General features: G+C 33.7%; 1 pseudogene; it reads left to right on the forward strand.

Annotated features, from left to right (window-relative positions):
• Positions 1-4,234: 4,234 nt before the first annotated feature.
• Positions 4,235-6,275, forward strand: LOC148760692 (ABC transporter G family member 41-like; annotated as a pseudogene).
• The last annotated feature ends 3,670 nt before the right edge of the window (positions 6,276-9,945 follow it).

Below are 9,945 nucleotides of genomic sequence, written 5' to 3' on the forward strand. Positions count from 1 at the left end.
TATTACTTCTTTAAAAAAATAAATTATTGGTTAAGAATTCTTATAAATAAATAACATGGCGTTTATTGTTTTTTATTAAAAAAATTATATAGCGTTTAATATTTTTTAACCAAAAATTAATCTATGTGATGATTGTTTATTGCATTTTTTTTAAAAAAATCGTATGAACTGAACTACCTATTTAAATAAGATGGGGCTGATTTCAATTAAAAATATGGACTTGATTGGTTACGATTCAGATTTGAGTCATTTAAGCTCAAAAAATGAGCTGGAATACCTCAATTTCGATTGACTGATCTTCCCTTTTGACCTGAACCGATACTCTCCCCAGTGTAACTTACAACAAAAAAAGAATTCCAACCAACCACACAAAAGAAGGAATCCCAACACCTAAAAAAACGAACTATTCAATTACTGTGCAAAAGAAAGCCCAACATCGAAATTTTCAGCACAAAAGAGTTTGTGAACGACCTAGAGTCAACCACGAAACCATCAGTAGATCAACTTATCACAACCAAAATAAAGAAGATAACATCGCTCAGCAAGCAAAAGGCACCAGAATCACAAAATAAATGATCCCATAACATCACAAATCAAACCTATGGCAGAAAAGCAAAGCATCCAATCGAAGCACAAAAGCCTCAAAAACCAAAAACTATTCTATCATTAAAAACGAAAGAAGAAAAAAACTATTAACGGCAATCAATTTCTTGTTGATGGCTTCATTTCTTGGAGTTACGAATTTCTGTTCTCCTGTTATTGTTGATGGCTTCATTTCTTGGAGTTATGAATTTCTGTAAGCCTTGAAACGAGAAGGAAAACTTGTTTAGCTAAACCAGGAAAAATATAATATGGTATATGTACAAGAACAAAGATATAAGAGTACGAAGGAATTTCAAGAAAACATGCATTAAAACCAAAGGATACAAAGATTGCTCCTGTTTCATTTTGTTTTGCACTAACAAATTGATATATGGGTGACAAAATTATCAAATTTTTTATAACAAAAAATGAAAACACCACCATAGTCTAGTATCATTCATGTGACTATTTCATACATTTTTGGTTTTTCATACCGAAAACTGAAAACAATTATTTACAGTGAAAGCAATCAAATAAGTTAAAATATCACCTATTTTCATCTAAAAAGCAGCAATAATATTAGAACAATTTTATCCTCGGTTTTCAGAAAAATAATGTCTTACATATGAGCAAGTGATGAACGCCATATCCTCAGCTACCCAAGGATCAAAGTTTTTCTCCACCCCATGAACAATCACGTTGCCATCATTGTAGATGTTCCAATTGGTAATTCTAACACGGTTAATCGTAGGGATCTCATCAGCGTAGTTTGCCATAAGCATGGGCCATTGTGGATCAAATGATGGCAGCATTAAGCAGTTTGAGAAATCTCCACTATCGACTTTCGTAGCTACAATTTGATATCGATAATGTGTTCGTTCCCATTTCTTGAACGAGATAACCTCATCTGGGGGAGCGAATATGGTAATTTTACGACCCCTATATAGAGTAATTGTGTTATTATTTTTTTTGTAGGTACCACTTTTCCGGATTCCAAAATCTGAATGTGAATCTCCATGAGGTATGAGAGAAGGAAGATTTCTGTCAAGAATCAATGCCATAAGTTTGAAACCTGTAAGCCTTAGAGCTTTCGTGATCTTATCAACTTGTATAACTACTTTATGGCTATCTGGTCTCGGTTTGAAATTGGAGTGAAGCTGGTCCCAGCTCAAACCATCGCTTTCTGTCGAGACATGCTGCGAGGTATTAGTTTCATTAGGTGAAGTTTGGGGGCGATAAATAAGTAGGAAGATAATGGCATAGAGGAAGCACTGGAAGATAATAGAATAAAAGAAACGCTTGGAAGCCATGACACGATACAAAATAAGGGCTAATGTGACCATCAAACTTCATAAAATATATATAGATTGGAGTCTCAACAGAGGTTAAATTCTTATTTAGGTACAAGTATAGTTGGACTTGACATCAATTGCCGGGGAACCACTGGAAATTATAGTTTTTTTGTTGCTTGTATTTTCCTCTTAATTAATCAAAAGGTGTTATTGTTCCCCACCAAAAATGAATTACTCCTAACCCAAATACCAATGGAAATCATAGTTCACCTTGTTAGTATATTATTGTCCTTTTTTTCTTAATTAATTAAATAATTTGTTTTTAACATATATTTTGTAAAATTGAAATTAATCATCTATTAGGATTTATGTATTTGACTCAATGTTGGATGTATATATATCTCTCTTCACTTAAAAGAGTCATATTTGAATCCCTCTTCTTCATAATTAAAAAGAAAAACAAAATTATCCGTAAAAATTCAATACATTATGTTGAAAACACAAAAGTTGAAGTACAATTTAACTTATTAGATCCCTTCACTTGTCACGTGACAACAATCTTAACAAGCCAACTATTTTATCTTCAATTTATGTTATATTATGACCTATTGGATGAGCATAGGTTTTCACTTCCTAATCGTTTATTTAAAATATAATATAAGTCAAATTTAATCAGGTAATAAAACACACCACCAAGTAATTAGGTTTTTAATTAATTTTTTCCACGTATTTATTATTCTCTATACATTGAATTTGAAAATTATTTGATAGTGATTGTAATTTTTAATCTCGTTAAAAAAGCTTGTTAAATTTTCAATTCCTTTCAAGCAACATCTGTCAACAGCGTACTACTTGATAGAATGTAACACACATCTAAGCTTTAATGCAAGGTAAACTACTAGCAGAGTATACAAGCAGAATGTAAGCAGCCTGCTTTAATTGCTCAGGAATTCCTTTCACATTTTGCATTCTCAACAATAATTGATCCTACTTTTATTAAACACAATGCTACGCAAATTAATGTAAAATCAGGTAAACGAAACTGGTGCAACTAGCTTTGAGCCAATAGTTTAAGACTAATAATTAATGCTAATAATAACAATTACAACCAGCAAAATCTAACTCTAATTAAATAAATAAACAAATAAAATTTCAGAAATAATTAAATATTCTTTGAAGACTTCCAGAAATTGCAATTGAAAAAATTTTGGACTCCATGAACAATGATGTGACCATCATTGTAGATGTTCCAATGTGTTATGTTAACATTGTTGATGGATCCGTAACCATTAACAAGGACTTTGCAATAGGAATCGCATGTGAGCAGCTCGACGCCCCTTTGTACAGATCCTGAATCGAAACCTTCTTTATCGACCCTGGCAGTCACAAACTGGTACTCCAACACCTTCCAATTTTCATCATCGGAGAAAGATTCGTCCACAGGAGCAAATATGGTGATTGTATTGTTGTTGTATATGGTCACACTGTCTGTGGCATAACAAAGGCGACAGCCAGCAGGATACGTACCACCGAATGGAACAACGGTGCGGAGATGGTTTTGGAGAATTAGAGACATGATCTTGAAGCCAGCATCCCACACAGCTTTGATAATCCCATCAACTTCTATGATGGCGTTGGTATCTGATGGCTTGAACATCAAGATGTGCTCTTCTCTTGGTTGCGTTGGAATTGCAGATAATTGGAATGTAGGCAGAGTATGAACAAGGACAATAACAAGAACCAAGGCTAGGGTGTATTTGGATACCATGATCAGGATTCAGAATTAGGATTAATAGAGGAACAAAACCCTAGTTCTGGGAAGGGGGAATTAATGCCTTAGGATTATTGTGTATATAAATAAAAGCAGAGTTGGATTTAATTATAAGATTAGGTGTATAATTTGATCAAAACTCAAAAAGTAGGAAGGTTGCTGGCTTCAAATCAAATTATTAAAACTCATGCTTTTTTTTTTTTTGCTGCTTTCTAAAATTTTACTAATTTGTTGCCAATGCATGGGCTTTTTAAGCTCTTTCTAAAATTTTACTTAATTTGTTGCCAATGGATGGAATCCCCAATGCATAGATATGTGTCATCATAATATTACAATTGCGACACGATAAAAGTCAGATTATAATGCAAATTTTGGTTAATAGGCAATATAAAATCAGTTGAATAATTTATTGATAAATGAATAGCTCATAGAACATTAATATTTGAATAATGTTATTCAATATAGAGCTTCACAAAAACTGACTAGAGTAGTTTAGAGAAAACTTTACTTATTCAATTATTTATATATATATATATATTAAGCCATCTAACCTAAATCAAAACAACTAGGTGAAGATTTTCCCAACCATATGCGGTCTCTTTTTTCCTCTACCTTTCCTAGTCCAGGCATATATGTATTAATATTATTATTATTAGTTCAGACCTTTTATCAATTGTATATGTTACCTCTTAACTAGTCTAAAACTCGAGATGTTGAAAAAAATTGTAGAAAAACAGGAAAAGGTAAATTGAAGAATAACGGACTTGTGTGTGATAAGATGTCTGTGTATTGGTTGTTGGTTATATAAGATTTGAATGGGCAGCCAAAAGAATCCATTGGTGTTGCTATGGAGCAAATATTAGCCACTGTCCAATATTTTCTCTTCTTGACCTTTACCATTGTAAGCTTAACCAAACCAATATCACTGCTTTTTAAAAGCTCATTTGAACCATATTCTCGTTTGCTTTGTCTCTATCACAGGGAGGATGGTATTACCTTTTGATCCCTCAGCATTAACATTTCAGAATGTGCAATACTATGTTGACCACACCTCCGGCAATCACATAAATCTGCCCTTTGTATAAATTTGAAGTCGTAGAGCACATTCTCTCTGTCTCTCTCTCTCACACACACACATGCATAATCAACTTACATATAACCATGGACAAACTCTAACATAAGTTATTTAAGTCAGAAGGAACCCATTTGAGGTGACTGGCGAGACTTGAACCGAAGAATTCATCAACAATTGCTAAATATCATGACTAATGAGCCATTGGATGAAACAACACTGATTGATCATTGGTGCATTGTTTTCTATTTGTTCTTAGGAAATGAGAAAACGAGGATATTCTCGAAGAAGCTTCAACTCCTTTCAGATATTACAGGAGTGGTTAGGCCTGGTGTTCTGACAGCACTGATGGGTCCTAATGGAGCAGGAATAACTACTCTTCTTGGTGTTCTTGCAGGAAGAAAAACTATAGGCTGCATAGAGGGGGAAATCAGAGTTGGTGGTTGCCCCAAGGTTCAAGAAACATTTGCAAAGATATCAGGCTTTTGTGAACAAACAGATATACATTCTCCACAAATCACAGTAGAAGAATCTTTGATTTTTTCTGCTTGGCTGCGTCTACCTGCTTGTATTGACTCAAAAATGAAAACTGTAAGACTCCAAAGGCGCAAGAATTACTAATATTTTGTTATAAAAATTTGAGATAATTTGTCTTAAAGCTGCTTTAATGGATTTTGTAGGAATTTGTGAAAGAAGTCATTTAGATACATTGAACTTGATGAAGTCAAGGATGCTTTAGTTGGCATACCTGGTCATAGTAGTCTATCAACTGAGCAACGTAAAAGGCTTACAATAGCTGTAGAACTTGTTGCTAATCCTTCCATAATTTTCGTGGATGAACCTACCTCCAGTTTGGATGCAAGTGCTGCAGCATTGTCGTGCGTGCAGTGAAGAATGTAGCTGATACAGGTAGAACAATTGTTTGCACGATCCACCAACCGAGCATTGACATATTTGAAGCATTTGATGAGGTTAAAATCCATTTTTGAGGCTTGAATTGTTAGGATCATTGTTTTCTTGCTATCATAAACAAGTTCAAAACAAGAGTTCTCTTTCATATTCTTGTTATTCTCATTGCAGTTGATTTTTCTGAAAACTGGTGGGAGTTTAGTCTACTTTGGACCATTAGGACAACATTCAAGTAGCGTTATAGAATATTTTGAGGTCAGTTTCCCCTTCCGTTCCCTGATAAATATAGTCTAAACAAATTTGCTTCCGAAAGATAATTTTTACTTGCCTTCTATTCTTAGAATTCTTACTGACAGAGTATACCTGGGGTGCCCAAAATTAAAGATAATTGTAACCCGGCAACATGGATGCTAGATGTTACTTCAACTTCTGTAGAGGCTGAGCTTGGAATTGATTTGGCCAAAAATGGTATGACCAAAACTTGACATGCTGAGACATAATAAAGAGAGTACGGCTGAGATATTTTACTTGGATTCTGTTGACTTTTTCTGCAGAAAATACCAAGGTAGTGGATCTGGTTGTATTATGCAATGACTACATCTTGGACATTAAATTGTTTGCTCACTTCACAATATGGAGATGTGAATGATAAAATTATGGTATTTACTGAAACCAGAACCATAGCTTCGTTGCTAGAGGATTATTTTGGGTTTCGCCATGATCACCTAACTATTTCCGCACTTGTTCTTTTCTTCCATCCCTAAATTTTTTCCTCTCTTTTTGCATTTTTTATCACACGTTTAAACTTTGAGCGAAGGTAAATTTCTCTTCTCTTGTCTTGAAGATGAAAACATAGCTCATAGGAAATATTTAACATGTAAATAATGTTTTTATAAACATGATTCAATTATGATAAACATTCTCTATATTTGTTTGTTCATTTAATTTTATTTGCGTGCATGATAAAACTGTGATAACATTTTAAAATTATAGAGTCAATCGTGTTTCATATTGTACTAAAAAAATTAAATTAATTACCACCTATATATATATATATATTTAATTTTAAAATTATTAACAATGGAGAAAATAATATGTGAGTTATAATCAAATAAGGATTCATTAAACATTTAGTATTTGAGTTATAGTTAAATTTTTAATATGACATCTAAAACTTAAAAATTTGAAATTAAACACTCGATTCTATCCATCAATTTACTCACGAAATTAATATCATTAATCAAATGGATGACATGTTTAAAGATATCAAATAGAAAAGCAGAAGGAGCAAATACTATACCTTTCTTTACAATCAATCTTAATTTCTCTCCATCACATTTTTGCTTCATAAACAAGCCACGTTAATGGCAATCAGCACAAAGAGCGCAATTCATCCATCACCTCATCCAAGAATCGAAAGAGCACACGCCTGATAGATTTCTTTATTACCAAAGTGCTAAAAACAGCCCAGAATGTCGCAAAAAAACTGTTGAATTTCCAGTGATTTCAGATGGTGAAGAAGATGAAGAAGATTCTGGCGCCAGTCCACAACTAGTCGAATTAAAGGGAAAGATAGGAACGGTGTCGTTCTGCCCTGGTTTTAATGTGCTACTAAAGCACACTGGAGTTTGTCGTTTTACCTTTATGTTATAAATCTCACGTTGGCTTAAACGCCCCAGTTTATGTCGTTTTGGTTTTACTATGTAAAGGCTGAAAGCCCACGTGTTTGAGTCTGTTTTTTCTCCTTTCTTCTTAGCTGTTTGTTTAGCCATTGGAAAGCACAAAATTCCATGTTTGGAATCCTGTGCTCAGCTATTTTTTTTAAGTTATTTTCTCTTTCCGAGGCCAATTTTTCAGGAAATTGTTGTTACTGTCTTATATATATTTCAATGCAAAAATGAGTAAATATAGGCTTCTCAAATATTTTGTTTTAATCTCTTAAAATCCTTCCCAACTCCTCTATTTTTCTTTGAAACCATGGCTCTCTTATTCTGTTGATTTTTTTTCTTTCTTTTGAGATATTTCTTCATGATATCAGAGTTGTAAAATTGATTTTAAGGGTCTATTCTTTAGCTTGTTATCATCCATCATCTATTTCCTATTTGCTGTCTCTGTTTTGAATCATGGCTACAATTGGTTTTAGCACATCAGCTCCTCCAATATTTATTGAGAAAAATTATGTTTTCTGATCAATAAAGATGCAATCCTATCTCAAAGCCTTCAATCTTTGAAAGGTGGTGGAGACCGGGGCTGAACCAATGCAATGACATGCTAATGCAACCTTGGCTCAAATTAAGCAATTTGAAGAAGACAAGGCAAAAAGGTATAAGGCTTTCTCTTGCTTGCAATCTACAATGTCTGATGAAATTTTTGATAAGACTATGCATCTAGACAATCCTAAAGAAGTTTAGGATAATTTAAAGGAAGAATTTTAGGGTAGTGATGGAACCAAAAAAATCCAAGCATTAAATTTGAACAAGCAGTTTAAGATGTTAACCATGGATGAGAGTGAGACGATTAAAGAATTTTATGAAAAAATTATGGGAGTACTTAACCAACTCAAGTTGCTGGGAAAAGAGATGTTTGAGGAAAGATTAGTGAGCAAGATGCTGGTAGGATTACCAAAGAAGTATGAGTCTAAAATCTTATCATTGGAGGACTTCAGGGATATTAGTCAGATGACCTTGAAGGAATTGGTGAATGAATTAAAAGGCTTAGAGTAGAGGAGAGCATTTAGGTAGAAAAGTCTTATTGTGAATGTCCTGGTTGTGAAAACAAATAATGTGAAGCCTGGTAGCAGTAATTCTAAGAAGCATGAAGCTGACAAGGAGGATAAAGGGAAAAAGGTAGATGAAAAAAGACATGGAAAAAGTAAGAAGTCATTTCTACCATGCTTTCATTACAAAAAAAAAAAAAAAAAAACAAATCATATAGAGAAGTTTTACTAGTTTAGACCAAATGTCAAGTGCAGGAGATGCCACTAGCAAGGTCATGTGGAGAAAGTATGCAAAAGTAAAGGTAAAATGTTGAAGAGAAAGCTGTTGTTGTTGAAGAGCTTCAAGCAGATGAAGAAGTCCTATTTATGGTCAAGAAGATTGATCTTGAAGAGAGAAATACACTTGGTTGTTGGATAGTGGCTGTTCAAACCACTTAACTAGCTGCAAAGAAAATTTCATTAATTTTAATGAAAATTTTAAAACTCAAATGGAGATTGGAAATGGTGATATGTTAATAATCTGTGGAACTGATACAATGGGGGTGCAAACACCTAGCGGGACTAAATCAGTAGCAAATGTCTAGTTCGCTCCTGATGTAAGTGAAAACTTACTAAGTGTAGGCCAACTGGTGGATGAGGGCTTTGAGTTAACTTTCAAAGACAAAGCTTGCATAATAAAGGATTCAGCTAAAGTAAAACTCTTCATAGTGGGAATGAGGAACAAATGCTTTCCATTAAATTGGATGGATATAAAGCACACTGCTTATAATTGCATTTTATCTGATATTGAGATGTGGCGTAAGAGGTTTGGTCATGTGAACTATGGTTCACTCAAGCTAATGGCCTCTGGCAACTTAGTGGATGGGTTACCTTTAATGGTAAATATGAAGAAGATTTGTGAAATGTGTCAGTATGAGAAGTAGAGAAAAGTGTTTTTTCCAAAACCCAGTTCTTGGAGGGCAATAAAAGGACTACAACTGATACATACTGATCTTGGAAATCTTATAAAGACTCTATCACTGAATGATAGTAAGTACTACATACTTTTTATTAATGAGTATTCAAGGTTTTGCTGGGTATATTTCATGAAAATGAAGTCTGGTGCTTTAAGTGTATTTACCAAGTTTAAAGCTTTAGTTGAAAATCAAGTAAGGTTGACTGTAAAAAAAACTTAAAAATGATAATGGGACTAAGTATACAACTAAGGAGTTTGAAGACTATCTAAGTAAGTATGGTATTGCACATCAATTAAAAGTCTTTTACAGCTCACAACAAAATGGGGTGGTAGAAAGAAAGAGTAGAACCTTGACGAAGATGGCTAAGTGCTTGATGTTTGAGAAGAAGCAACCTAAGCCATTGTGGGCTAAGGCAGTTAACACTACTAAATATCTACTTAATTTGTCAGTTACTAGAGCCCTGACAGGTAAAACACCTTTTGAAGCTTGGTTTGACTTAAAACCATCTGTCAAACATCTAAAAGTGTTTGGATGTGTATGTTTTGCAAAGATTTTTTATGCAAAGAGAACCAATTTGAGTAGTAAGTCATTGTTAGCTATCCATCTTGGATACAATGAGGTTTCAAAATGGTATAGACTTCTAGATG

This window comes from Theobroma cacao, chromosome 9 (assembly GCF_053813885.1).
Source record: "Theobroma cacao isolate CCN51 chromosome 9, ASM5381388v1, whole genome shotgun sequence".
In the NCBI taxonomy this organism is placed as follows: Eukaryota; Viridiplantae; Streptophyta; class Magnoliopsida; order Malvales; family Malvaceae; genus Theobroma; species Theobroma cacao.